The following is a 26,092-nucleotide window of genomic DNA, read 5'->3' on the forward strand; positions in this document are numbered from 1 at the left end:
GAGTCTCTACAATCACTGCTGTTTACAATAAAGAGAAGCTTTCCTGACTGGCTAAAGAAAAGAGTAGCCTTTGTCAATGTATGTGAACATAGATATTTAGATAGGTATGTCAAGTTTGTTGTTTTGTTTTGTTTTTAGTAGCAGTAGTGAGTTGTTTCATAGAGTCTGTGATTCCCCAGCCACAGGTTTTTAGAACAGTTCACAGTACCAGGCCTGCATGCAGCTATGAAGCTTGCAAACAGGAGGAAATATGGGCCTGGTACTGTGAACTGATCAAAAACCTGTGGCTGTGGAGGCATTTTTGTCAATGGAGGTTCCCTCCTTTCAGAGAACTCCAGCTTGTGTCAAGTTGACATAAAACTATCCACCACACCCTTCTAGCCTGGAACTTGCTAGGTAGTCCCCAATGACTTGAAATCACTCTTCCTGCCTCAGCATCCAGAGTGTTTGCATTGTAGCCACAGGCCATTTCATCCAGCTAACATGTTAACTGCTTAGCATATACTTGCAATGTAAATTCGAATACAAGTAGATTGCACCAAAATGAACTTTAAAGAGATCTGCATAGGAGCTTATTCAGTACATAATTAAAAATCTAAGCCTCTGAAATGAGATACATGATTTTTCTTCACAGGTTTTTTTCTTTTTCCACTCTATCCAAATTCTATAGTACCAATAGGCATAGAAAAGAAGAAAAATGCTGTGGCACCATTTTTAAATGTTCTTAATCATAATACAATTTTTCTTTTTAGCATTTAAGCAAATCAGTTTGCCTTTAAGAACAGAATTATATTAGTATCTACAGACCAGAGTCTATGGGGAATAAAATCTGTGCAGAATTTAGCTGAAGTTCTGTATCTTGAATGTGACTGATATATAAATATCTAAGAAGTTAATTTATTTAATTAATCTTACTTCTCCAATGCTCACATTTGGATCAACTTCAGGTTTTGACCAGTGATTTTTAATGGCTCTGGTAGGACTAGGTACAGTCAGTAAAGAGAGCTGTGGCATCTACTACCTGTAGGAATTCTCCATCTCTTACGCTAATGATCTTTAAGGACTTCACTAATTGGTCTCAAGAGAAAGTATACTAATGCATTATTGTAGATTACATAATGAACAATAGGAGTTTCAGCATATACAAGTTACGACAAGAAACTATTCTAACTGACCTTGAAAGGTTAATAGGGTTGATTTGATAGAAAAATCTTAATTGTAGAACAAGCTAAAATGCAATCTTATGCATCTTAGTTTGAATTTATCAATAATGATTTTAGAAAATATGTATAGAATATTACCCATAACTGCTTTTGAAAACCTTGAAACTGTAAATATAATAATTTGATACATACCTGAAACAACTTTAAATTATATACACAATTGTTATTTATTTGAAAATACATTTATTGCATATAGTACTGATTTTCATGAGGTCATTTTTCATAAAAGTATATCATGTACATTTATCATAACTCCACATAATTTATATGTTACACTTTTTTCTCCTCACTCACCTACTTTTCATCTAGACCATTTTGTTTCTTGTTGGTGCCATATGTACAAACATATGCATATATGTATGTATATATATTATATATATATACAATTATTGTTTAACCAATTAATTAAAATAGACTATTATAGTAGTTCATTCTTCTATAAGTAAAAAAGTAGCCTGTTTTAACTGAGCCCAGTTTGTTTTTCTCCTTGATTTTCTAATTTCTCACAACTATTTCTAGAAAAGTGTAGACTTTTCAGCAATACTGTTGGGAAAACTACGTATCACTTAAAAAACAAAACAAAACAAAAAATCCAAGAAATGAGTCTCCATATTGCACCATATTTTACAAACTTTAAAACGAATCAAAGAATTAAATGTGAAATTGAAAACACTAAAGCTATTATTAGCGAGTCTTCATGACATTTGATTTAACAAAAATTGTTTCCTTATCTTATTAAAAATTAGATGATGTAAGAAACATAGATAATTGAATGCCCTCAAAACTCGCCAAAGAGAACTCTTAAAAGCAAAAAGAAAGAAAGAAAGAAAGAAAGAAAGAAAGAAAGAAAGAAAGAAAGAAAGAAAGAAAGAAAAAGGAAGGAAGGAAGGAAGGAAGGAAGGAAGAAAAAGAAAGAAAGAAGGAAAAAGAAAAGGCAACTTACAATTTACAGACCATATATAATTAGTGAACTTAGTGTATAGGATACTAAAAATTGGAGGAAACTCAATGGCAACAAAAATTTCTTGGGTTTTAAATAGACAAAGGTCTAAATAGCATAGCTCCACAGATGGTAGATGGCTGTCCATGAACAATGGCTAACACTACAGTCTTAGAAAAATCAAATGGAACCACTGTGAGAGACTACTTCATAGCCACCAGAAAGGCTATTTTCAAACCAAAGAACAAAGGTAACAACAATTGGCTAGTAGTGTGATGGTTAGCACTGTCAACTTGACATAACCTAGACTCTTTTGAGAGATGGAACTCTGGTCATGACTGTGGAAGATTGTCTTCATTAATAGGTGTAGGAAGACCACATTGTAATTATGGGCAGGACCTGAGGTGTATAAGAGGAGAAAGCAAACTGAAAACTAGAATGCATATATTTATTGCTCTCTTCCTTGAGTGCAGAGATAATGTCACCAGCTGCTTCAAGAACCTTGACTTCTCTTTCATGACAGATGCTCATCTGGAATCTGTGGCTAAAATAACCCTTTGTCCTTTATATTCTTTTGTCAGAGTCATTTTCCCACAGCAACAATAAAAGAACCCAAGATAGCTAGCATATATAGGGAATAAAACCTTTCTGTACTTTTCATGGGGATAAAAAATTGATCAGACATCAGCTGCTGAATACAATATGGCACAACCTCAAGAATTAAGTAGAAGGTCAGTGTGTCCTCTCTTTTCTGATGTATATGCAAAAGAATTGAAGGCATAGACTTACACATAATATGCAATGTTCTTAGCAGCTAGTTTCTAAAAGGAAAATGGCTACAGCCAAAATTCTCTTAGGTGGTTGGATGAACACAATGTAGAGTATTCTTAGCATGTTGATTAATTTTGTGTGTCACTATGGGAAATGTTTTGGTTGAGATTAACATTAAACTACTGAACCTTTAATTAACAGATAATCCTTAATGATGGAGATGGGCCTCATCCAATTAGTCAAATGACAGAATGAAACAAGAAGACTGACTTCCTAAATTAGGCAAATTTAGCAGACTCTCTCCTGGCTGCATGTGTACCTCTAACACTCCCGGGAATTCAATCTGCTGGACATTGAACTGTAACTGCTTTACTATTATCTTTCTTAGCTTTTAAATCCCCAATCATCATTAGATTTTGTATCTACCTATATTTATGATTATGTGAGCTAACTCCTTATAATAAATATTTATTTTACTTTATTTTATGGAGAATTGTTTTGTTTCTCTGCAAGACCCTGACCAGGAAAGGAATATTAGTAAATCTTTAAAAAGGAATGGACTACCTGCCAAAATACAAAATAACCTTAAAAACTCCCTTCAAAATGAACCAGTGCCTTTAGTCCCAACATTTGGGAGGCAGAGGCAGGCGATCTCTGTGAGTTTGAGGCCAACCTTGTCAACAAAGTGAGTTCCAGGACAGCCAGAGCTCTTACAGAGAGAAACCTTGTCTCAGAAATTATAATAGACTGTGATGTTGTATTTATATAAGTTACCAAGAGTAGCCAAACTAGTAGTTGCATAGTAAAGTAGCAGTCATCTATGGCATGGGTTGGGGAGGATGGCGCATTGTTTAATGTGTACAAAGTTTCAGTATGGGTTGCTTCAAAGTTCTAAAGATAGTTATAGGGTTAGTTGAACAATAAGGTGACTATATTTAATGTCATTGAACCATACACTTAAAGTCATTTAAGTGGTAGAGTATACTTTAAGTCATATTGTACTACATTTTGCCTAAACTATTTAAAACTAAAAAAGAAGGCAATAATCTTGCTTCAGTGAACTACAAATATATCTAAAGCAAATCATAATGGAATAATACATTTTAAAAAGTGGTCTTAACAGCTGAAGCATCCATCTCTTATTCTATACTCAAATCCCTAGGGTCCTGTTTCAATGGTTCTGTTGAGATAATACTGAGATATTGAATATTGACAGTATTGAGAGAAATATGGTCTTCCCATATTTGTGGAACTTGTTCTTAGTTGGCATGGATTTGGGTCAGCTGGAATCCTCAAATACAAATCATATTTGGCTTGCCCAATGGCCCATACCTCTGCATATTGCTAGTCTCTCAGCCCACACCATATGCAAGACAAAGATGTTCATGATTGAAAACAGCCATGGGGTATCAATTGTCTTTTCTGCTCTGCTGATAAGCTCCTGGTTACTTTTTAATCACCCAAGGCTGCAAACACCTTACCACAGGCTCTGGTTTCCTTTAGCTACTCCACTTCCCTTCACCCACTCTGATTTAACACATGATCTCACTCTTAAAAACGACACTCCTGCCAGGCAGTGGTGGTGCACACCTTTTATCTCAGCACTTGGGAGGCAGAGGCAGGATATTTCTGTGTGTTGGAGGCCAGCCTGTTCTACAAAGCAAGTTCCAGGACAGCCAGAGAGCAATTACACAGAGAAATCCTGTCTTGAAAAAAACAAACAAAGACAAAACAAACAAACAAAAAGAATGACATTCCTTAGGCATCCACACCCTCCTCCCAGAACATCCCTACCCCCAATATGTGTAAGTTCATATGCTTACTGTGGTGGTTTGAAAGAAAATAGCCCCAAAGGGGAGTGGCACTATTAGGAGGTTTGGCCTTGATGGAGAAACTGTGTCACTGTAAGGGTGGGCTTTGAGGTTCCCTATGCTTAGAATATCGTCCAGTGAGTCAGTCGACTTCCTGTTGCCTCTGAGTCAAGATGTAAGATTCTCAGCTCCAGCACCACATCTGCCTGCATGCCACCATGCTCTCCACCATGATGATAATGGACTGACCCTCTGAACTGTAAGCTGCCCCCTCAATTTAATGTTTCACTTGTTAGAGTTGTTGTGGCCATTGTGTCTCTTCACAGCAATAAAAATCCAAACTAAGACACTTACGTACTTCAATCATTACCCAAATGTCATTTTCATCTAAGCCAGCTTACCTCCCTATGGAAAATGATAATGGCCCCTCATCTACTCTGCTTACCTTGGCCTTTAAACTCTACTGCATTTTCACCATAGCTCCTATTTCATAAAAGCCTCTACTCAATTATATAATGCACTGCACAATGAAATTATTTCATTTAACATATCATACTCTCTCAACACCAAATAATAACACAAGCTTATCAGGGCAGAGATTTTATCTAATTTGTTCACAGATCTGTCCCAGGTATCTAAAAATATACTCTGGATATAATATACTTACTATAGTTTATGCTTTTATATATTTAAAGTACATGTGAGGGAGCACAAAAGATTAAGAGCACGTGTTGCTCTTTCAGAGGACCTGGGCTAATTTCCCACATCCCAAATGAAGATTCACAGCCATTTATACATACATGAAGGCAAAACACTCTTACACACAAAATAAGTAAGTCTTTTAAAAATTAAATATATACATGAAATAAACAGTGATTTATTTTTTAGAAAAGTGATTATTTAAGAGTATAGACAAAGTGGCATTCAGGAAATTATCTGACCTTTGACCTTCAATTCGAACCTTTAAAAATATGGATGAAGAAAACTCACCTGGTTTTTCCTCACAATGATATGTATTTTCCTCCAAAATGCTTCTTGGTAGTCTTCTTTTCAACTACAGAATTTTCATTCTCATAGTTACATTCTACACCACAGTCCACACATAAATCCCTAGCATGTACATAGAACATTTGCTCTCTGATGTAACTGGATGTAACGCCTAGAAAAAGTCAAGGAATCAAATAATTCTGATAAATACTGGGATGAACAAAGTCAAATGCTTTCTTTACAAACATTTAGCAATTCTCAAAGCTTTAATATGGTAATGGACAATTTAAAAATCCTCTAAGTTGAAAATAGAGTATATCTCACTCTCTAAACTTAATTTAGAATCTTGTTTGCTTCACCGAGCCTGTCAGAAGTGCAGTTCTCTAAGAGAGAGAGAGATACCTACACACTTGCATCACTACACTGAGGGTGAGCGTGGGTGAAAAGAGAAGCTCATTGTCAGCGGCTTGTTATTGTTTCCTAATTCTGGGGGCCTGTGTGTCCCTCTCAGTGTACTTTCTCACTTGCTGTTAGCTAAAGAATCCTCAGGAGATCTCAATCATTGTTACCAATGTCCAGCACTTTGCTGGCAGTCTCCATGAGCTGAATTTCTAACTCTGTTGCTCTGATATCCCAAGACTCTGCACTTCTATTATTCACAATGCTCATGTATTCATCAGTATGAATTTCATTTCAGGTACCAGCCACCCATTGCATCTACCTTTAATGGGTCACTAAAACATCACACTCCTTCCTTCCTGCCTCCATGCTTTCATTCCAACACTGGCACTCACAGGGTCCCATAACTTCTTCACCATTCAGTGTACACCCACCACAACTTGAGGTCTTTCGAGTTTCCTCTAAAAAAGGGAAGTAGTGGGTCTCCTGCTGTTAGAGAAGGCAGAGTTACAGCTGAAGAGGGGAAGAGAGTAGAGCCCCTATATGGTACTCACCCAAATGTGTTCATGAAAATCTTAAAGGGATGGAAGGCACAGAGGTGTCCATCTGGGACAGATTATAGGCACCAGAATGTGACCAGCTAAAGTTTGTAAGTTATGAAGTTAATGTTATTTAAAATTGGTGGGATGCCATTGGTTTTTAATTTTATGAGCTCTGATGATCATCATCAAAATAAAATAATTATATATGAATTGAATACTAGGATATTTATACTTCTTCAATACTGCACTCATGAACTCACTTCTGAAAATAGTGTCATTGTGTCTTCTGCCTAGTGATCAGACTTTCCTTTTCACATGCTGGGTTGGCAAATAAAGATATAGGTTAGGTAGTAAAATTTGAATTTCAGGTAGATGGAAAGTATTATTTTACTGCAAGTGTGACCCATGAAACTACATTATTAGCCATTATTAATCAGAAATTCAATCTAACTCAGTGTCCTTATCCTATTTAGCAACTGTTTACATGCCTTGCAGTTTTGTCCACTGATGCTATCTGGGACTTTCAAGTAGCTTACTGTTGTCACGAATGGCCTTTGCCTCTCTACCCTGCAGTTATCCTTAGCCTTCTGTCCTCGATTCATCCAAGCGACAGGCATTTATGTCCCTAGCTATGATTCCAAGAAAGCTTGTGGTCCCACTTACTATTGGAAGTGAATATAGTACTCAGATTGAGATGGGATCTGAGCTGAACAAAATGGCAGACAGTAGAAATTTCTGTTTCTAGTACCTAAAGATAAAGATATTGCCAGACTATTTGTTGCTTCAATACATCAATAACTGGTATGAGTATTTGCATAATTGATATCCTTAGTTTTAATATACGCAACTGAATATTTTATCATAATATTCCTACTGAGCCTTGCTTTGGTATTGGTTTTCTGTTAAAGATCACAGAACTGCTGGACTGAACCTCCTTAACTACTCCTAATCAGGTTTAGATGAGACTGTGTCATCAGAGTTAAATTTAAGTCTCAGCCTGTCATTCTATGGTATCCCATGTCTGTAAATTAGGTGTTTTGCCCTGTGAATTCTCATATAACCTCAGATCCCTGTAGAAGTTTGATTATTTTTATATATTTCCTTAAATAGAATTATGGAACTCTAGCAGTGGAAATTTTTCTTTGAACTCAATTCTTTGTTTCATAAGACATGGAAGATCTGAGTTAGTTGTCATATGACTTACTTATAGTCATACAGACAATATAGCAAAAATCAAGAACATGCATTCTTCCATACAATATCACTTAGACTAACTTAGTGTCATTTTGTAGTGGATTTTAACTTGAAGAGAATAACTGAACAATAAATTCATGTTTTCTTTCCATTGAGAGGTATATCATCTGCCTGTCATCTCTCTGTTCCCCTCTCTCTCTCTGTCTCTGTCTGTCTGTCTCTCTCTCTCTCTCTCTCTCTCTCTCTCTCTCTCTCTCTCTCTCTCAATCCATCGATCTATGTATCTTTATAGTGACCTTTAATGTATATTTAGCCACCTGACTTTTAATTTTAAAAATTACAGATTATATTTAGATGTTATACTTCACTGTTCTCCAACTCCTCTCAGATCTTCCTTACCTGTCTCCCCACAAAATTTCAAGTTATTTCTCTCTCTATATATAAAAAAATGGAAATGAAAACAAAAACCAAACAAACAAATCCGAAAGGACAAACACTAACAAGATGAAACATACACACACACACACACACACACACACACATACACACATACACACACACACACACACACACACACACACACACACACACATATCCACACACGTAGTGATATTTTATCTGTGCATCCCCATAAAGCTTATCTGAGGATCAGAGGAAAAAGTCAGCCAGTACATTAAACATAGAAGTCAGGCAATGGTAGCACAAGCCTTTAATCCTAGCATTTGGGAGGCAGAAATTCATCCAGATCTCTGTGAGTTCAAGGCCACACTGGGAACAGAGCCAGGTGTGGTAGCACAAACCTTTAATCCCAGCTCTAGTTAACCACAGAGGTCTGGAGGTCTGTACAGACAGACAGGAAGTGACAAAGCTGGGCAGAAAGAGGAAGTGATGAAGCTGGGTGGAGAAAAGAAGTGAGATGGCAGAATAGAAAGGCAAATGGGCATGGGTCTACAGGAAGCAGGTCTCTTGGGCTGAGGATAACTAGCAGTAAGAATGTGGCTGGCTTCTTTCTGTTTCCCTGATCTTCCAGTTTTTACCCCAATATCTGGCTCAGGGTTATTTCTTTTATTAATAAGACCGTTTAGAAATTCGTCTTACACACACATACACACACACACACACACACACACACACACACACACACACACACACACACACATCAGGAGTTGAGGGAAGAGAAAGAGAGCAAGCAAGAAAGGGAGAGGGAGAGAGAGAGGGACAGAGATTGTTTTGTTTTGGTCCACCTTTCTACTTATAAACATATCTATTGTATATTCTTAGTATCTTTAATAATGTCACACAATGTGTCTTGATCATTTCCACACAGCCCTCCCTTGTTTCAGATGCACTACTTGGTGATGAATTTGTGTCATTCTGCTTTTGGCAAACATACACCATGCCATCTAGCGGTTTAGCACCTGAATTGCAGTCAGAAATCCTAGGCATACTAGCAAAATGGATGAACAATTTGTCTCAGACGTAAGAGCTGTGTATTCCTCTATCAAAAACAAAAGAAAAATGAAAAAAATAGAGAGTGCTCAGCTTGTTCTTTTCCTTTAGGTTTTAATTATGCACTGTGTACTTAATTTTCCAAACTAAATATTACATACCATCTCCTAGAAGCCAATAAAGAAAACTTGTAAAGTACTGGAAGACATCAAAACACATCATGCTCCTCTAGAATAATTCCTGTCCAGGCAGTAATATAAGATTGATTAGGAACACAATGGCACTCCATAAGAGTTTCTAAGACAGCTTCTGGAGAATTACTCATAATGTCCAGAAGTTGGCTGTTTAAACTCAGTTACTAGTTCTCGCCTGCTTAGTGTGCCATCAATACTTGAAATGATTGAAGGGGCTAGTTACCTTTCACCTTAAAGTTGACTGCAGCTGGATTAACACAATAACATAAGCTTTCAGTTGGTTCATATGCCCCAGTAAACTTGCTTTCCCACTGTTTTCAGCCTTGCAGTTATAATGTGTGGACGCTCTCCTGGAGCAAAACTAGATAAAAACCAAATCCCTTTGAAGATCTGTGTTTGTCACTCCAATTACATTCTAATAATCAAATATATATTTGGTCTTATTTCTAGCACATTCTTTTGCTTTCTATCTTTCATGGATGTTTTGCTTAAGTGTCGACTCAAAACTTCTAACTTTCATTGTCTTCTACTGATTTAGGGATAATTTTATCTATTGTTTTTAGGATTCATCATTTTTGGTTTTAATGTCTATTGTTGCCATAACGGTAAAACATTAAATAATGTCTGTCATCTTAATATATAAGAATAATTTTTATAAATTCCTCTCCTCTTTTATGACAGTTACTAACACATTAGACATATGATGTATAAGATTTTACCATTCCAGTTTATTTTTACCAAATATTAAAATTTTCTGTAGGGACAACTGCTTTCTGCATCTGAATTCTGTATTCAGCATATCCTTTTGTTTGCTTAATTGTATTGTTTATAATGTGTCTTTGAGAAAAAAATTCAGAGTTATCCGACTTTGAATATTGATGTCATTCTCACTTTCTTTACTAATTATTTAGCTGGGTATAAAAGTCTATTTTCTTTATTCATGTCTTTTGATGTTTTTGAAAACATCCTCTCACGACTATGGAGCAGATGACTTCGATTCTTTGTTTTGTTTTGACTGCAGTGACAGTATCTGACTCTGCTGTTCATGCTCACCTTGAGTCTGTGAACCTGTGCCTCAGCCTATAAAGAGCTGGGATTACCACTGTGGGCTTCCCACCTTGTGATCTACTGCATCCACTCTGTAGATGTTCTTGGGAAAAATGAACAGTCAGTTCTCACTCTAATTGTCTTTCTTTAACAAAAAAGTCTGTCTTTTCCTTTGAAAACCTTATTTTTTGCAGTTTAATGGTATCTCATGTGTGCATTGCCAGTGGCCATGCCAGACAAACAAAAGGTGGCAATTGAAGTTCAAGGTGTCGGCCCACCAGGAGGAAACTCCCTGATGGGTGAATCTTGGTCAGGCAAGGCCCCTAGACCACAGACCCTGGAATTTCTTTTGGTTCTGTTCTGCATTTACATGTTTGTTGCAGCTATCTTCCTCTGGTATCTGGCACGGTGTGATTGGATGTGGGGAGATTCCCACTGCCTGTAATGTAGTGTGTTTATCTCATGGAAACATCCCATGCTACTAGGCATTTTTACCTGTGTATTACTAATGAAGATGATTTCTTCCTAAGCTGTAGTGTTAAACTGATAATAATAATGTTAGTTTAAATAGAGTTTTGATGATTAAAACTATAAACAAGGAAGTGTCACACTGCTACAGCACATGAGTTTCTATTGAGGAGCCATATAGACTGTGGCTTAGGATAACGACTAAGAAAAACAACTGAGTCCCAGTTAGCCCAGCTAGCTTAAATTCTTTCAACTTCAATGATGTATTCATAGGTTTCAGAGAGCATCACACCTGAAACAAAGCTTTGAAAATAAATTAAAGTTAGACTAAGATATTTTTGTCAAATAGCTGTGAGGTGAAAAATTCAAGAAGACAATCTAAAGTTTTAGAAAGGCACATAGTTGAATGCAGAGCTCTTTAAGGTCAGAGAACAAGAACAAAGCAGCCCAATTATCACTAGCTGATGTAGTTTTCTTGCTAGGATTGGTTGATGATCAAAGATGATGATGAATTCCTTATACCCATTTCTGCCCTCAATCTCCTGATATAAAAAACTATTGGTGAGTGGATATGTACCCTAAAGATTTAAAGTAGAGTAGATTCTTTTTCATATATAAAAGTTTGTTGTGATTCATTACGATTCCTTATAGATTACCTTTCTAGACAAGTAATACAGTAATTGGCCCTTTCTTTGTAACTGCAAAATGCAGCCTGCCAGTAAAAGAACTGACTGAGAAGAATATCTTGCTTGCCCACATGATTAATCTATAACAAGTTGTGTGGGTATGAATGTCTCTGGTTCTTGGGATAATTTGTTTTTCACCTGTAATACATACAATGTTTAATCATGTAAGGGATAGGGAAAGCATGCTGTTTTTTTTTCTGTTTGTCTTGTATTCATTGTAATCATTCACTTGAAAAACAGAATGTAACCACATTGTAATTTTGTTGTTGTTGTTTTTTTCGAGACAGGGTTTCTCTGTGTAGTTTTGGTGCCTGTCCTGGATCTCGCTCTGTAGACCAGACTGGGCTCAAACTCACAGAGATCCACCTGGCTCTGCCTCCCAGAGGCTAGAATTAAAGGCGTGCACTACCATTGCCCAGCCACACATTGTAATTTTTATATTGCCTGAAAGATTTTGCTGGGATAAATAAGTTGTAAGTGAAATAATAGAGATAGAGTTAGAGAGCGTTAAAATGGGCAGGAAGGAAAACATCAAGAATGAGAGAGTTAGAAGAAACTAAAAAGGAAACATCAAGAATAAAGATAAAGTTAGAAAGAAAATATTAAGAATGAGAGGAGGAAATTACTAAGAAAGTAAAGAATAGATAATGCAAAAGAAGAGCAAAGAAAACATATGAAGCAAACCATCAAGAGAGTGTGTGAGTGTCTTTTTCCTTAACCTCAGATCAAAAAAAGTCATATTACACACCAACACTGTGGGTTTTCTTTTGAGTCCTGTGATGTCTGGAGGCTGATCCCTTAGGTGACAATAGTGTATTTAATTAAATTTATTCACCTGAACATATACTCAACTTCAGTATGAAATCTAATATTTTTCATTTGAACTCGATAAACATTTACACAATGTTGTTAAAAATACTGATTCACTTCTAGGATCCATCTGTCCTTCTACAATACCTTGTAGATGGATATAAAACTTTACCCTTCAATTAGATGTGTGGATTATATTCCACAATATTTATTCATTGTAATGGTTAAATTTCTTTGTCAATTTCATTATACTAATCAAACTAATTTTATGTTTTAACATGAGTCATCATGTCGTCATTTTGGCTATGCTAAAGTATCCAGTTGTATTGCTAGATATTACTCAACATGAAGCTGTGAAGTGTTTGTTGGGTATGATTAACATTTAAATCATTAGACTTCTAACAAGGGGCTGTGCCTCATTATGAGGGTAGGCTTCACCCAGTCAATTGAAGATCTTAAGAGAAATAATAATTCTTCTCCCCTAGGGAATCCTGGCTCCAGAGTGCCTCCCAACTCAAGACAGCATTTTGACTTCCCCATGTGCTCAACTCATCAGCCTGTCAGATGTTGGGTTTATTGGAGTCCATACCACAAGTCAACTTTTTAATAACCTACCCATCTTTGTATTGGTATATATGTATGTGTGTTTCTATAACATAGATGTATATCATTTATATACATGTAGCATACAATATCATATAATATGATATTCTCACACATTTTCTTTAAAAATACTTAATTTATGACATTAGATGGTGTTTAAATGCAGATTCAAGAGAGTTGAGGCATATTTCTTGGATGTTGAACCTTTTAATGTTTCCTGTGATGTTTCTAGTCTTCATGAAATGCTACCTGTGTGAAGATTTTGATTTTTTAAATGATAAAATTGTATCAAAGCTGCTTCCCTTGAAGGATTTGGCATTTCCCTGATTATCAGGCAATAGTCTCATCTTTGTTCCCTCTCTAAGAATTGCCTTCTACTCTCCCATACTGCTCATTGAAATCACTCGCTGTGATGGACAATATTGATTGTTGAGTTAAGGGCACACATAGCCACCCAGGAGACAAATTTTTGCTTAAGGGACTTTCTAAATTGAGTTAATTGAATTTGGAAGATCTAACCTAAATATGGCCAATATTTTCCATGGTTTGGGGTTCTGGACAAAATAAATAGAAAAACAAACTGAGTACCAGCATTCATCTCTTTCTGCTTTCTGGCTGTGGATTCAAAGCCTCAAGCTCACATAGCCATGATATCCCTGTTATGATGGACTGTACCCTTGAACTGTGAGTCAAATAAAACTTTAAGTTCCTTCAATCAGACGTTTGCTTAGATCAACAAGTATACTCAGTAGTATGAACATTATTTACATAAGGTATATTTTCTCTTTTTCTTTTCTTTCTTTCTTAAGAAATGTTTTTTATTCCTTTTACATACCAACCATAAATCCCCCTCTTTTCCCTCCTTTTGCCCCCAGCCTCCCCCAGACCCATCCCCCATTCCCTCCTCTGAAAAAGTAAGACCTCCCATGGGGAGTGAGCAAAACCTGTTACATTTGCTGCCTCAGTTGAGGCAGGTCCAGGCTTCGTTAATATTTCTTAGAGTGTTTTTGTTTGGTATTAGTTGCTCTGTTCATAACTAACTAACTAACTATATAGATATATATGTGTGTGTGTGTGTATGTATATATATAACTAAAATTATTTGACAAACATATATCATCCCTTTACCTTCTATGAATATATATATATATATATGTATATATACATATATACATATAAATCACTATTTCTTCCATTAGCATAGTGTCAGGCACACAATAGTCATTCATCAAATTAAATACCCATTCTGTTACAAAATGAATGTAAAAGTAAATCACCCTTTTATTCTGTATCTCCCAAGTGACTTTCTTGTGGAAGTATTTTATTTAGTTACTGAATGGATCAAATTCATTGAATGTATTTTTTCATCTTATGACTAGGATTGTGGGTGCGGCCATGACTAAGACTTCTGAGTGACTGAAATTCATCAGTATAAATACCTGAATGTTTATGAAATTTCTAAATTCTAGAAATTTTAAATTTGGAATCATGTACCACAACCAAAGCTTTCTGTTCTAAGTCCATGAAGAAAATCATCTTCTACATGTGGAAATGCTTATCGAGAAAATAGTATAAAATAATCACCATGCAGAAGGCAGATATAAAGATATAAACATATCTGTGCAACAAGTGCTTACCCACCCATTTACCAATCCCCTCAATCTCACATGTCTATTGCCACATATAAATAGAACATTCAACAACCAAGTAGTTTAATCACTGACTTTGCAATGATACCAAGTACTAAGATGGGGTGTCCAGATAGTCAAAGATACCAGTACATAGATACCAATATATAGATGGGTAGGTTATTAAAAAGTTGACTTGTGGTACAGACTCCAACAAACCCAGCATCTGACAGGCTGATGAGCTGAAGACATGAAGAAATCAATGTGCTGTCTTGAGTTGGGAGGCACTCTGGAGCCAGGATTCCCCAGGAGAGAAGCGATGTCTTTTTTCTTAAGATCTTGTGGTCATTTTTCAATGTGGTAGACTGCAATCCAGGATTGTTGTAATGCTTGGGTGCATTGTTGGATTCTAGGAAGCTTTAGAGTTCTAGAGCGTTAGCATAAGAAGGGTTTCTTTAAAGTAGATTGATACTTTATTTAGATAGTTTTATGGGATTCCTAATTTTAGAGTTCAAGTGAAATTTTAACTCCTTTTTCTTGTATTCTTCAGTATCCCCATGCACTATAATAGTCACAAAGGAGTATAAATTTAGCCATTCAACTCTAGAGTGACTAGAAGGCTGCCCTCCATAGTGGAACCCTAATTGCTTAAGTAAGCTGCCAGGCTCTGCTGAATATTAGCGTGTGTGTGTGTGTGTGTGTGTGTGTGTGTGTGTGTGTGTGTGTGTGCACGTGCGTGCGTGCGTGTGCATGTGTGTGTGTGTGTGTGTGGTGTGCATGCGTGCGTGTACCCACATATGTGTGCTTCTGTGTGTGTGTATATGTACTTGCATTTGTAGTTGTGCTGACCCCATAGTTTGGATTTAACTAGTTTTCCATTGTACGCACTCTTTGACCATCTGACACCCCTTCTTAATAATTGCCATTATTGCTATGTCAGTGATTAAACTACTTGGTCATTGAATGTTTTACTTATATGTGGCAATACACATGTGAGACTGAGGGGATGGATAAACAGGTGGATAAGCACTTGTTGCACAGATACGTTTGATATGGTTAGTCTGTACGTAGCTGAACATGAGTGACTTCTGAGAAATAAGTAGATATTTTTAAATATTCAGACTTTGACATTAAAATAACCAAGTCTATAGACCCTGTTATATAATCTCACTTGTAGAGAACTTGAATTAATTTTTATTTTATAAAATTTATAGCTTAACTGTTTTAATTTATCATAAGTACCAAGCATAGCTTTAATCAAAAGTATAATTTAACTATTGCAAATTTAATGGTTGGTCAATTACAAATGGTCAGTAAATCTCTCTTTCTTTTTTTTTCTCCTTTTAGCCTCATAAATAGTCATCTGGCATTAAATATTTGTGATCTAGGCCAGTAACCTTTTTCAATCTCACAGGACCTTTTTTAATTAAACTATATCTTTGTCCCATGTCTGTAATCCGCTCACTGACATTTTATATACAAGACACCTTGCTGAAAAAGGTCAAGCAGTACAGTTATAAATGGAAAAGAGATTAAAAGAATTCTCAAGCCATGGGGCGATCTAACAGTGAGTTAAATATGGAGCAGCTCTTAGTAGGGTGGGCATGCTCAATAGACAAGGCAGAATCCTCTGGGTAGATTTTAATGATTGGGGAAACAAAGCAAATGAAGATTATTTTAATGGCAAGAATGAAAAATATACCACCTTTTCAAGATGCCACATCAATTATTATGAACGATCACCATGAGGCTGTCACAGGCACAAAATGTGCAAGAAAACAACCGCAAAACACGTTCATGGGGTCTGTCCCATTCTTGCCTACAAAGACACTTTTGTTGCTCCAGTAAACCTCGCAAATGTCAGGTTAAGGTTAATTAAGTATAAGTAAAAGAGCCACATTGAAACTTACATGCATCAATGAAGAGTAAGAAAGGAATGTGAAAACTGAATCAGAAAGAGAGAATACAAAATAAGCACATTCCTGGCAATTCTATTTTAGCACCTATCTACTGAGCAAGAGTGCACCACTTGGGAGGTAAATATCTTCACAGATGTCACTGAGATGATTTTCACCAGAACATTAAGCAGAAATTGAAACCGTGTTTCCCCCCTTGATATTCTACAGCTTGCATGTTATGACTAAAAGTTGCTGAATCCGTGCCACACTGTGATGCATTTAATGGTGTGCATGGGTACAACTAAACAACACATTACTTGTAATGTCTGAAATAACCCAACAAAGCATGGTGCTCAAGGATTGAAGTACACTGTCTGTTTCTCGGGGTCATTTAGTTATACCCAAGCAGCCACCCTTTTCTAAAAAGTCTTTACTGCTAATTTCTCCCTGTCACTTTCATGTGGTCCAGTCATAAAAGAGTCCCCTTCCATCCCTATGTCAACAGAATGCCATTGTTTAGATGTTAATGCAGGTGGCAAAAACAGTTGACTTGGAGTTTTAATCTTAGGATCTTTCAGGGTTGTTAGTGTTTGTAAACAACGTACTTGGTGTATACAGCTATCTTTTAATTATTATTGAAACACAGTGTCTGATACATTTAAATAAAACCAGATCTAAAACTTGCACTCAAGTGTAACCACTTTTGGTGCTGCCCAAGCTTTGGGATTCAGGCAGTCTTTTTCAATGATAAATAAAAAGGCTACTGTTTGAGTCCTTTAGCTATTATAAGATTCCTGGCAGTGATGGAGCTGTCAACATCCAACAGACCATTCCCTGCCCAGAGTAACCTGATGCTGCACTTGAGAAATGTGAGAGTTGACAGGCTGACATTGTGATGCTTGTGACCCAGCCACATCCTAAGCCTCAAATCAGCTAGCAATCCAGACAGGACTGCTTCTGCATCAAAAAAAAAAAAAAATGTTTTTGTTTGTTTGTTTGTTTTTACATTTGCTTTGTTGGGAAATCTTTTGACTGAATAAAGTTAGTTACATTTCTAAAAACTAGGTAATTCAAAACTCATCAAGTTTATCTGGGTATTTTCACCAGGTACTGTTAGAATTCAGCTTTTTTCTTCTTAGTATGGTTTGTTCTAGATATCATTGTCGACTTAGACAAGTTGAAAATTTTAAAAATTCAGTTAATAAGGAAGTTTCTTTTTCTGAGTAGAAACTAATTTTCTGAAGTGACAGAAATGACTGTTTTGTCCTTGATTAAGCTAGAATACTGGAATGCAAAACGTGATCATTTTTTTTTTCTCAGAAATCAGGTGAAATGAACCAAGTCAATCTCCACCAACTAGGTATTTTAAAAGTATTATTTTTAGTTTATAATCTTAAAATGCTTACCTGTCAGATAGAAGGAAAACAAGTTGAGTGACAACTAGATTATGAAAAAATATTTATTGAATTATATTCTGAAGTAAGCATTTCTTCTTAATGACCCTGTTGCTGCTGTTGCAGTTGCTGACATGTTGATGCCCAGGAAGCTAAGATTCAGGGACATTATATAATTTGCCTAGAGGTATAAATAGAGTAAGTTGATTTATCTCCAAACTCGTGTTTCTCTACATGCAATGCTCTCTTCCATTTAATAAGCTGTCTGCCCTGCCATCAGGAATAGTGTTAGAGAATAAGAAGTTCCTAAACAGGGTAGTACATGCATGCCGGCAAGCCCATCACTCAAGAGGCAGAGCAGAAAGCACACAAATTTGGGGTCAGCTTGAGCCACATAGTAAAATTCTATCTTTAAAAAAAAAAACAATTAATTTTTTAACTTATAAGTTGTTTATTAGTTTCCTACTTTATCACATTGCCTAGATATAAGAGACATAGCTATAAGTAAATTTTGCCCATAAACCAATAAACAACTGGGAATATCAAATACTAATACACAATATTAAAATGCTTCTCAAGAAGCTTTTTTAAAATGAAAAGCATGCAGATTTTCTGTTAACGCATTGAACTATAGAAATAATAGTATAAATATAGAATTACATCTTACTGGTTACCTTTGAGAGATTTTCCTTGCTTTATAAACTGTAACTTTCCATGACTGAATAAATTCAGCAAAACACATTCACTTCCAGAAACAGAACAAACTGTTTGTGATGTAAATACACTAGGCATTTGCTAGATGGTGCTGCAACATACTTTTGAAACACTCTCATAAGTGTGTTTTCTAATAGAAAATTTTCTTACAGTTAAGAATATCCAGATATGCCCTAATATGTGAGGGAGACTTCTGATATATGTATTATTTCTTAAAAAGTAAAGTTCTTCTGTCTCCTCTGTCTCTATCTAGATTTCAGCTAACATTTCTTGAATTTGGCCTATATTGTTAAATATAACTTTGTATCCTCCTAGACCACATCAACATGTAGATAAAAATAAGGAGGTCACTGAACAATGCAAAGATATGACTTCTTCTTTTGTGTTTCTAGGAATAAGTTTTTTTCACAAAAGCAAGAGTATAAAAATAAGACTATAAAAAGTAAAAGGCTTTTTTAACATAGTGAAAAGACTATATAATGGGAAAAAAATCTGTAAAACCTCTGGCCAGGGATTAAAACCCATAATATTTGAAAAATTCAGTGCAATAACAAATAATAAAAAAGAATCCAACAAAAGTGAAATGTAGACATTAAAAAGCATTTCTCTAAAGAAGACATTGATACTATAGTAAGCATGTGAAAAGAATTCCCAGCATCAATAATCATCAAAGAAATGAAAATCGAAACCACAGCAAGTTAAACTGTTCCAGTTCAAATGGCTATCATCAAAAATACCCAAACCAAAATGTGCCAGTGAGACGTAGAAAACCAGAAAAGCCTCACAAACTAAATTACTACAGACTCTGTGGAAAATAGTACACGATTCCTTTAAAACTTAAGAACAAAACCGCCATGTAAGCCAGCAATCTGACTAGTAGGTCCATTTTTGAAAATAATTGAAATCAGTATGGCAAGGAGATATTTGTATTCTCATATGTTTTATAACATGACTGTAAATAATGCAAAGAAATGAAAACTTCCTAGGTAGTCATCAACTGATGAATATATAAAGAAAATATTATAGAGCATATAATACTGTCCAACAATCAAAATAATAATTATGACAATGTGAATGAAAAGGAGGTTGATAAGTACTATATCACCCATTCGTAAACTTATAAGCAGAAATTGATGTCACAGAAGTTAAAATAGTAGTAGTTACCAAAGGCTAAGAGAGAACAGGGATTTAAGAGTGGGGAAAAACTTGATCAATGGTTATCAAGTTACAAATAGATATTAAAATGAAGATCTGCTATTCTTACTCATTCTAGGGTAACTATACACACTAACAATATGCTGTATGTTTTCTTAAAGTGGAAGAAATTTCTTTATTGTTTCTACCACCAAGAAATGAGAAATAGAAATGGGAAGATTAAAAACTTTTCAGTTTTAATAATAGTCAATATGATCTAAAGAAGAAATTATTTTTGTATATGATATTTTTATTTGCATATTTTATAATAAAATATATAAAATTGAAAATTAAAAAGAAATGATGAAATTTGAAGAAGATGCATATGCTCAATATCTTCAGTTGACCATGACCAAACACTTTATGAATTAAACTATCACATAGTGCCTTAAAAATTGCATATAAACCTTATAGCAAGTGAAATTTAATTAAGGGAAATGAGATCACTCTGATTGCTTATTTATAATTCTGGAGAACCAACACTAGGTTTGCAAGGGCTCTCTCTCACTCAGTCAAAATCCAACCCTATGATGATTGAATTTAAATATGAAAATTCAGAAGCTTCAAACCAAAAATTATTCAATATTTATCTATTTTGCTTCCTAGCAGAACAAGTGCCTCACTGTTTTAAAAGCCCAATATTTAAGAATATTGATAATATCTATGCCACAACTATTGACTTTATTTGTGTATTGGTGATTAGTGACAGTATATATTTGCTAACCCAAATTAACTGCAGATATCAAAATTATAACTTTTCAGAACTTCAAAGCACTTGGGATCTATATGACCTAAAAATAAGAGATGGAAAAGTAAAGAACTCCTTTCTTAAGAGCCCAAGGCTCTGAAATTCATCACTCAGAAAAATCTTCCCAACCTGGATAACCGCTCTTGCTTTATCTCAAATTCAAGACATCTTTTTCTGTAAATACAAATTCCTCAGTTCTTATACTACTATTTGGATGTACATGATTTCAGGACTGACCACTTAGTGTTAAATAACCAATTGGGCAGGGGGCTCTTCTCTGGGAGAGACTACCTCTCCAGCTGTCAGAAGTCCTTAACTCCCTGGACTTCTTGGTCTAAAGTTGGGTTCTCATGAGATTTTCCCTTTCCCTGTTTATATGTCTATGGGCATAGTCCTTGTCCAAGTCTTGCTTAGTCATGTTATTGAGGCTACCATCCTGAAAATTCCAGGAATGCAATTTGGAGGCAGATTGCCTGGTCCTCTGACTCTTAGAGCCTTTCTGCCTCCTCTTCTGTGTTATTCCCTGAGTCTTAGGTACAAGGATTGTGCCATAAATGTGCGAGCTGAGGCTAGGCACAAACAATTTTTTTCCTCTACATTTTGATTGCTTGTAGGGTTTTTTTTTTGTAATAGTTTGCATTTGCTGCAAGGAGAAGTTTCTTTCATGAGGGGTTAGAGCTACATTTACCTTTGGGTATAAGAATAAATGTTTAGACTCTCCTCCGAGATCCATGACCTCACTAGTCCTAAGTAGTTGACTGGGTTCAAGTACCAGAAATGATTTCCTTCTTGTTGAATGGGCCTTAAGTCCAATTATAGAGCTACTGGTCAAAGCTAAGATATGAGTGTTATTACTGCTTCCTTAGAGTTATCGTGCTGTGCTGGTATGTGTGGTGGCTCACTGTTCATAACTGGGTAGGACGATTAGTTGCTTTCCTCCCTTGGAAGCTTACATGTCACCATATTGTACCATGAAAGTAGCTCAAGGAAGAGGCTTTCAGGTCAAATGCAATTTAGATCCTCTAAGTCCTGTGTCCTCTGAACAAAAACTTGAACAAGAGCTTCCCATGCCTGATATGGGGGTTTTTGTTGTATTCTATGACTCTCATTTTGAGGGGGGATTATCAGTCCATGTTGGAAAATTTCATTTAAAACACACACACACACACACACACACACACACACACACACACACACACACACACACACACCATGACCATCACCACCACTCAGAGACAGAGACAGGGACTCATGTGCACTATGTGTAATTTTAGGTAAATAAATAATAAAAGCATTCCTTATCACCTTTCAACTTCCTTATTGTTATTTTGTTCTTTTCCCTATGTGAAATAGTGACATTCTTGTGATGTTTGTGCTGGTCTAAAATTGTTGAAAAAAAATAAATGTTTATTCATACTATGTAAAATACTGGGAACCAATAGCCCTGTGGTGGTAAAGAATGGGTAAGTGAGGTCAAGGTTTTAGGTCCTTGCCTATTCTGACAAGCGGTAATCATTTATACAAGAAACAAAACATCAGGAGGAATCTCTGGGCTAGCCATTAAATGAGACTAAAAATAAAACAGGCTACTTCCTTGTGTTTTCTTCTACTACGATTTAATAATAATCCTGAATTTCTAGGTGTTGAGTAATAGTTTTAAAAATGTAAACTATAAAATAATTGGTTTAAAGCAAAAGAAGTCAAGTCTATAGTTACATGAGGACAAATTCTATAATTGAAAAACAAATATGCTGATGGAAGCAATATGAAACCTGATAGACAACTTGATCCTGATGAACATGTTAAGGTCACAGAATATAGTTGTGAAATACTTCATATTTTATAAGAATTACATGATAAAGCTTAACATATTCTTAATGATATCAACTCTAACAAACTAAGAACTAAATCACACAGTAAAATAAAATGAAATAATTAATAACAAAAATACAGTCTGAAATAAAAGACCAAAGTGGTTTCTGAGCTCTCACTTCTGTATAATTACTTAAATAAAAGAAGAAATTACATTGTAAGATAGGAAATGTTTTACTGAATAATATAAACATAGTAAGTCACATTTATGGGATACATTTAAAATGACAATTGGTATATATTTGTATTAAAAAAGTGAGAGTTTGCAAATGAAGAACTCATGAGAATGTAATTTATGAAAACTGATACAAAGACAGGAAATATGAACAGTTCTGCATTCAATTTTAATTTTTTTAGATTATAATTTTATTAGATCATTTCTCCCTTCCCTTTCTCCATTCAAACCTTTCAATATATCCCTTCTTGCTCTTTTTCAAATTCATGGCCTCTTTTACATTGATTGTTACTACATGTGTTCCCGTGGAAGATCCACCTTAGCTCCCCTCCCCCATCTCTTTCCCTAAAGCTGCCCCTTCAAAGCCTGCCAAACACAGCTCCTACCCCAAAGAGGCTCAAGACCACTCCCACAGGGCATATAAGCTGCATCCCAGAAAACAGACACATGGTTCTTTCAGTCTTTAGGCCATTTCCTTTCTAAGGGACTGGGAATCACCTTTGAATGCTTTACCCATTAAACCTGGGCTTTTCCAATTGGGTATGATTTAGTTTGCTGCGTTGTCGGAGAGGCCTTCAGGGTGTGGGTGTGAAGACTTATCTTATCAACATACACACACACACACACACACACACACACACACACACACACACACACACACACATTCCTAAATATGACATGCTCAGTCAATATAATGTTATTTGTATGAATGCTCTCAGGCCTGACCATTTGGCACTGGACAACCAATTGGTGTGCTCTTCCCTGATGAAGACCACCTCTCCCATCTCCCAGCTTTTCTTGTTTGCTGACATCTCTTGTATAGGGTTGAGACCGTGTGGGCTTTCCCCATGCAGTCTAGCATGTTCATTGGTTTTATCCTTGTTCAGTTCACATTTTAGCAGTCACACTGGGGTAGCTTCTGACATTACTAAGAGACACAGTCTCACAGCAAACTTCCTGATCCTCTGGCTCTTATAATTTTTAAGCCTCGCTTCCAAAAAGAACCCTGAGCCTTAGTGTCGGGATGTTCTGTAGATGTATCCAGTGAGACTGGACACCACGACTCTGCATTTTCATTGGTTGTGGTTTTCTATAATGGTCTTTGTTCCAAAAAGAAGTTTACTTCATAAGGGGTGAATACCACAATTGTTTGTAGATATGAGGCTGAATGTTTAGATTGTTGTTAGGGATTATACTGTACCCATTTTTTTAATGTATAATTAAAAGCCCCCCCCTTTTTTTTTTTTTTTTGGTTTTTCGAGACAGGGTTTCTCGGTGTAGTTTTGGTGCCTGTCCTGGATCTCACTCTACAGACCAGGCTGGCCTCAAACTCACAGAGATCCACCTGGCTCTGCCTCCCAAATGCTGGAATTAAAGGCGTGCACCACCACTGTTTGGCTTAAAGTCTTTCTCAAAATGTAACTTAACCACTGAACCATCTCTCCAGGCCCAGGTTATGATTTTCTGTACTTTTCAATGTAACTCCTTTTCTGTGAAGATTAAACTTAAATTTTTAGCAAAAAGTTGAGAGTAGATAGAAAAATACTTGTTGCTGTCCTACAAATGGGTGAAGCATAAGTATATATGGAAATTTAAAAAAAGTGTTATTTATATTTTCATCATGAAATACTTAGATGTAAATCTATCAAATGTATAAAAGATCTATATGATGCAAACCACAAATTTTTGGTCATTGACATTTTAAAAACCTGAATAAATAGATATAAATGGAGGTATAGTCTATGTTCATGGACAGTAAAACTAAATGCTGTAGAAATGTCAGCTGTAACAACATGATCTGAAGATTTGGTATCATTCACATCAGAATTCCACAGTCATTTGGTCAACGTTTAAAAACTGATTCTGAAGTACGTATTAACTTGGAAAAGACTTGGAACTGGGCCTGTTCAGCATGGAAATGGAACATATTCAGATTAGTGACACAGCTGTACCCAAGACTTACTACAGAACTATGGTCAAGTCAATGGCGCAGGGGAAGAGGAGATGAGTGGGTGGGTGAACAGAACAGAATAGATAGCTAGACCAGAAGGAGACCAACACAAACTCAGTCAAAATATTTTTGGTATAGAAATGATGGAAATGTAAGGTTGAAAATATTTTTCCAAGTGGTGCTGGAATAGGTAGACATTGGCATGCCTAAAAACGGAAAATGTAGTCCTGATTGTAATATAAGATATGCAACACTGCAAACAACAGAGACACCACAAACAGAAATTAGAGCTGTGTCTCTACTGTGTGCAGCCTTATACAGACTCACATCAGTAATGTGTGGACGAATAAAATTCCAGAATTTTTCTGTCTGCTTAATTTCTTGTACCCTTAGAAGTTAGACTGGCTTTAAATCTGTTTAGTTAGATTTGATGTTGACCACTCTGATGCAAATTAAAGAGCTTCCATAACTCATTTGATAGATTATTAGCCCACGGTTGGTTTTTTTTTTTCCCCCTTTCCGGTTCCCACACCAAATGCAAAGCCTCTTGAAGGGTGTACTGGGATGATGCTGTGAGACAGAGTGCACTGAAGGGGAGATGCTGATGGGGAGTCGCTGACTGATGACTGCTTCAAGCAGGGCTGTGCAAACCCACCCGAGCTGCGCATGTCTCCCTTGGCTTAAATTGCTATTTCACATATTATAGTTAAAGTCCCTTCATTCGTTTAGAAGTTCCCAAAGAAGGAAGGAATCCATGTTTTCTTAGTAAGCTCAAATTTAAAGTAGAAACAAGAAACTGTGGAGGTCCGTTTCTTTTACATGGTCTTCTGAAGCCAACTCCATATTCCTCTCTGATCCCATTTGTTTCATTTAAAACCCCCTTTTTCCATATAATATATTTTGATCATATTTTTCCTGTCTCCCAATTCATCTCTGATTCCCCTACCTCCCTCCCCACCCAACTTCATGTTATTTCTTTCTCTTACTTTTAAAAAATAAAATTAAATTAAAAAACTAGCCAAATCAAAACAAACAAACATTACCCCCACTCATGTCCAGGCTGTTCATGTAGATCTCATTCCATTTCTCTGTCATTGGGCGATCCCTGTGTCTTTCTTGGGGTCCTGTTTTCCGGGTAGCCTCCCTGGTGATGTGAGTAGCAGACAATTCATCCTTGTTTCATGTCTAGTATCCTGCTATGAGTGAGTACATACCATGTTTGTCTTTCTGAGTCTGGGTTACCTCACTCAGGATGATTTTTTCTAGATCCATCCATTTGTCTGCAAACCTCATGATGCCATTGTTTTTTTCTGCTGAGTAGTATTCCATTGTGTATATGTACCACATTTTGTTTATCCATTCTTCAGTTGAAGGGCATCTGGGTTGTTTCCATG

This window comes from Peromyscus californicus, unplaced genomic scaffold (assembly GCF_007827085.1).
Source record: "Peromyscus californicus insignis strain IS unplaced genomic scaffold, ASM782708v3 Scaffold_6__1_contigs__length_162567912, whole genome shotgun sequence".
Lineage (NCBI taxonomy): Eukaryota > Metazoa > Chordata > Mammalia > Rodentia > Cricetidae > Peromyscus > Peromyscus californicus.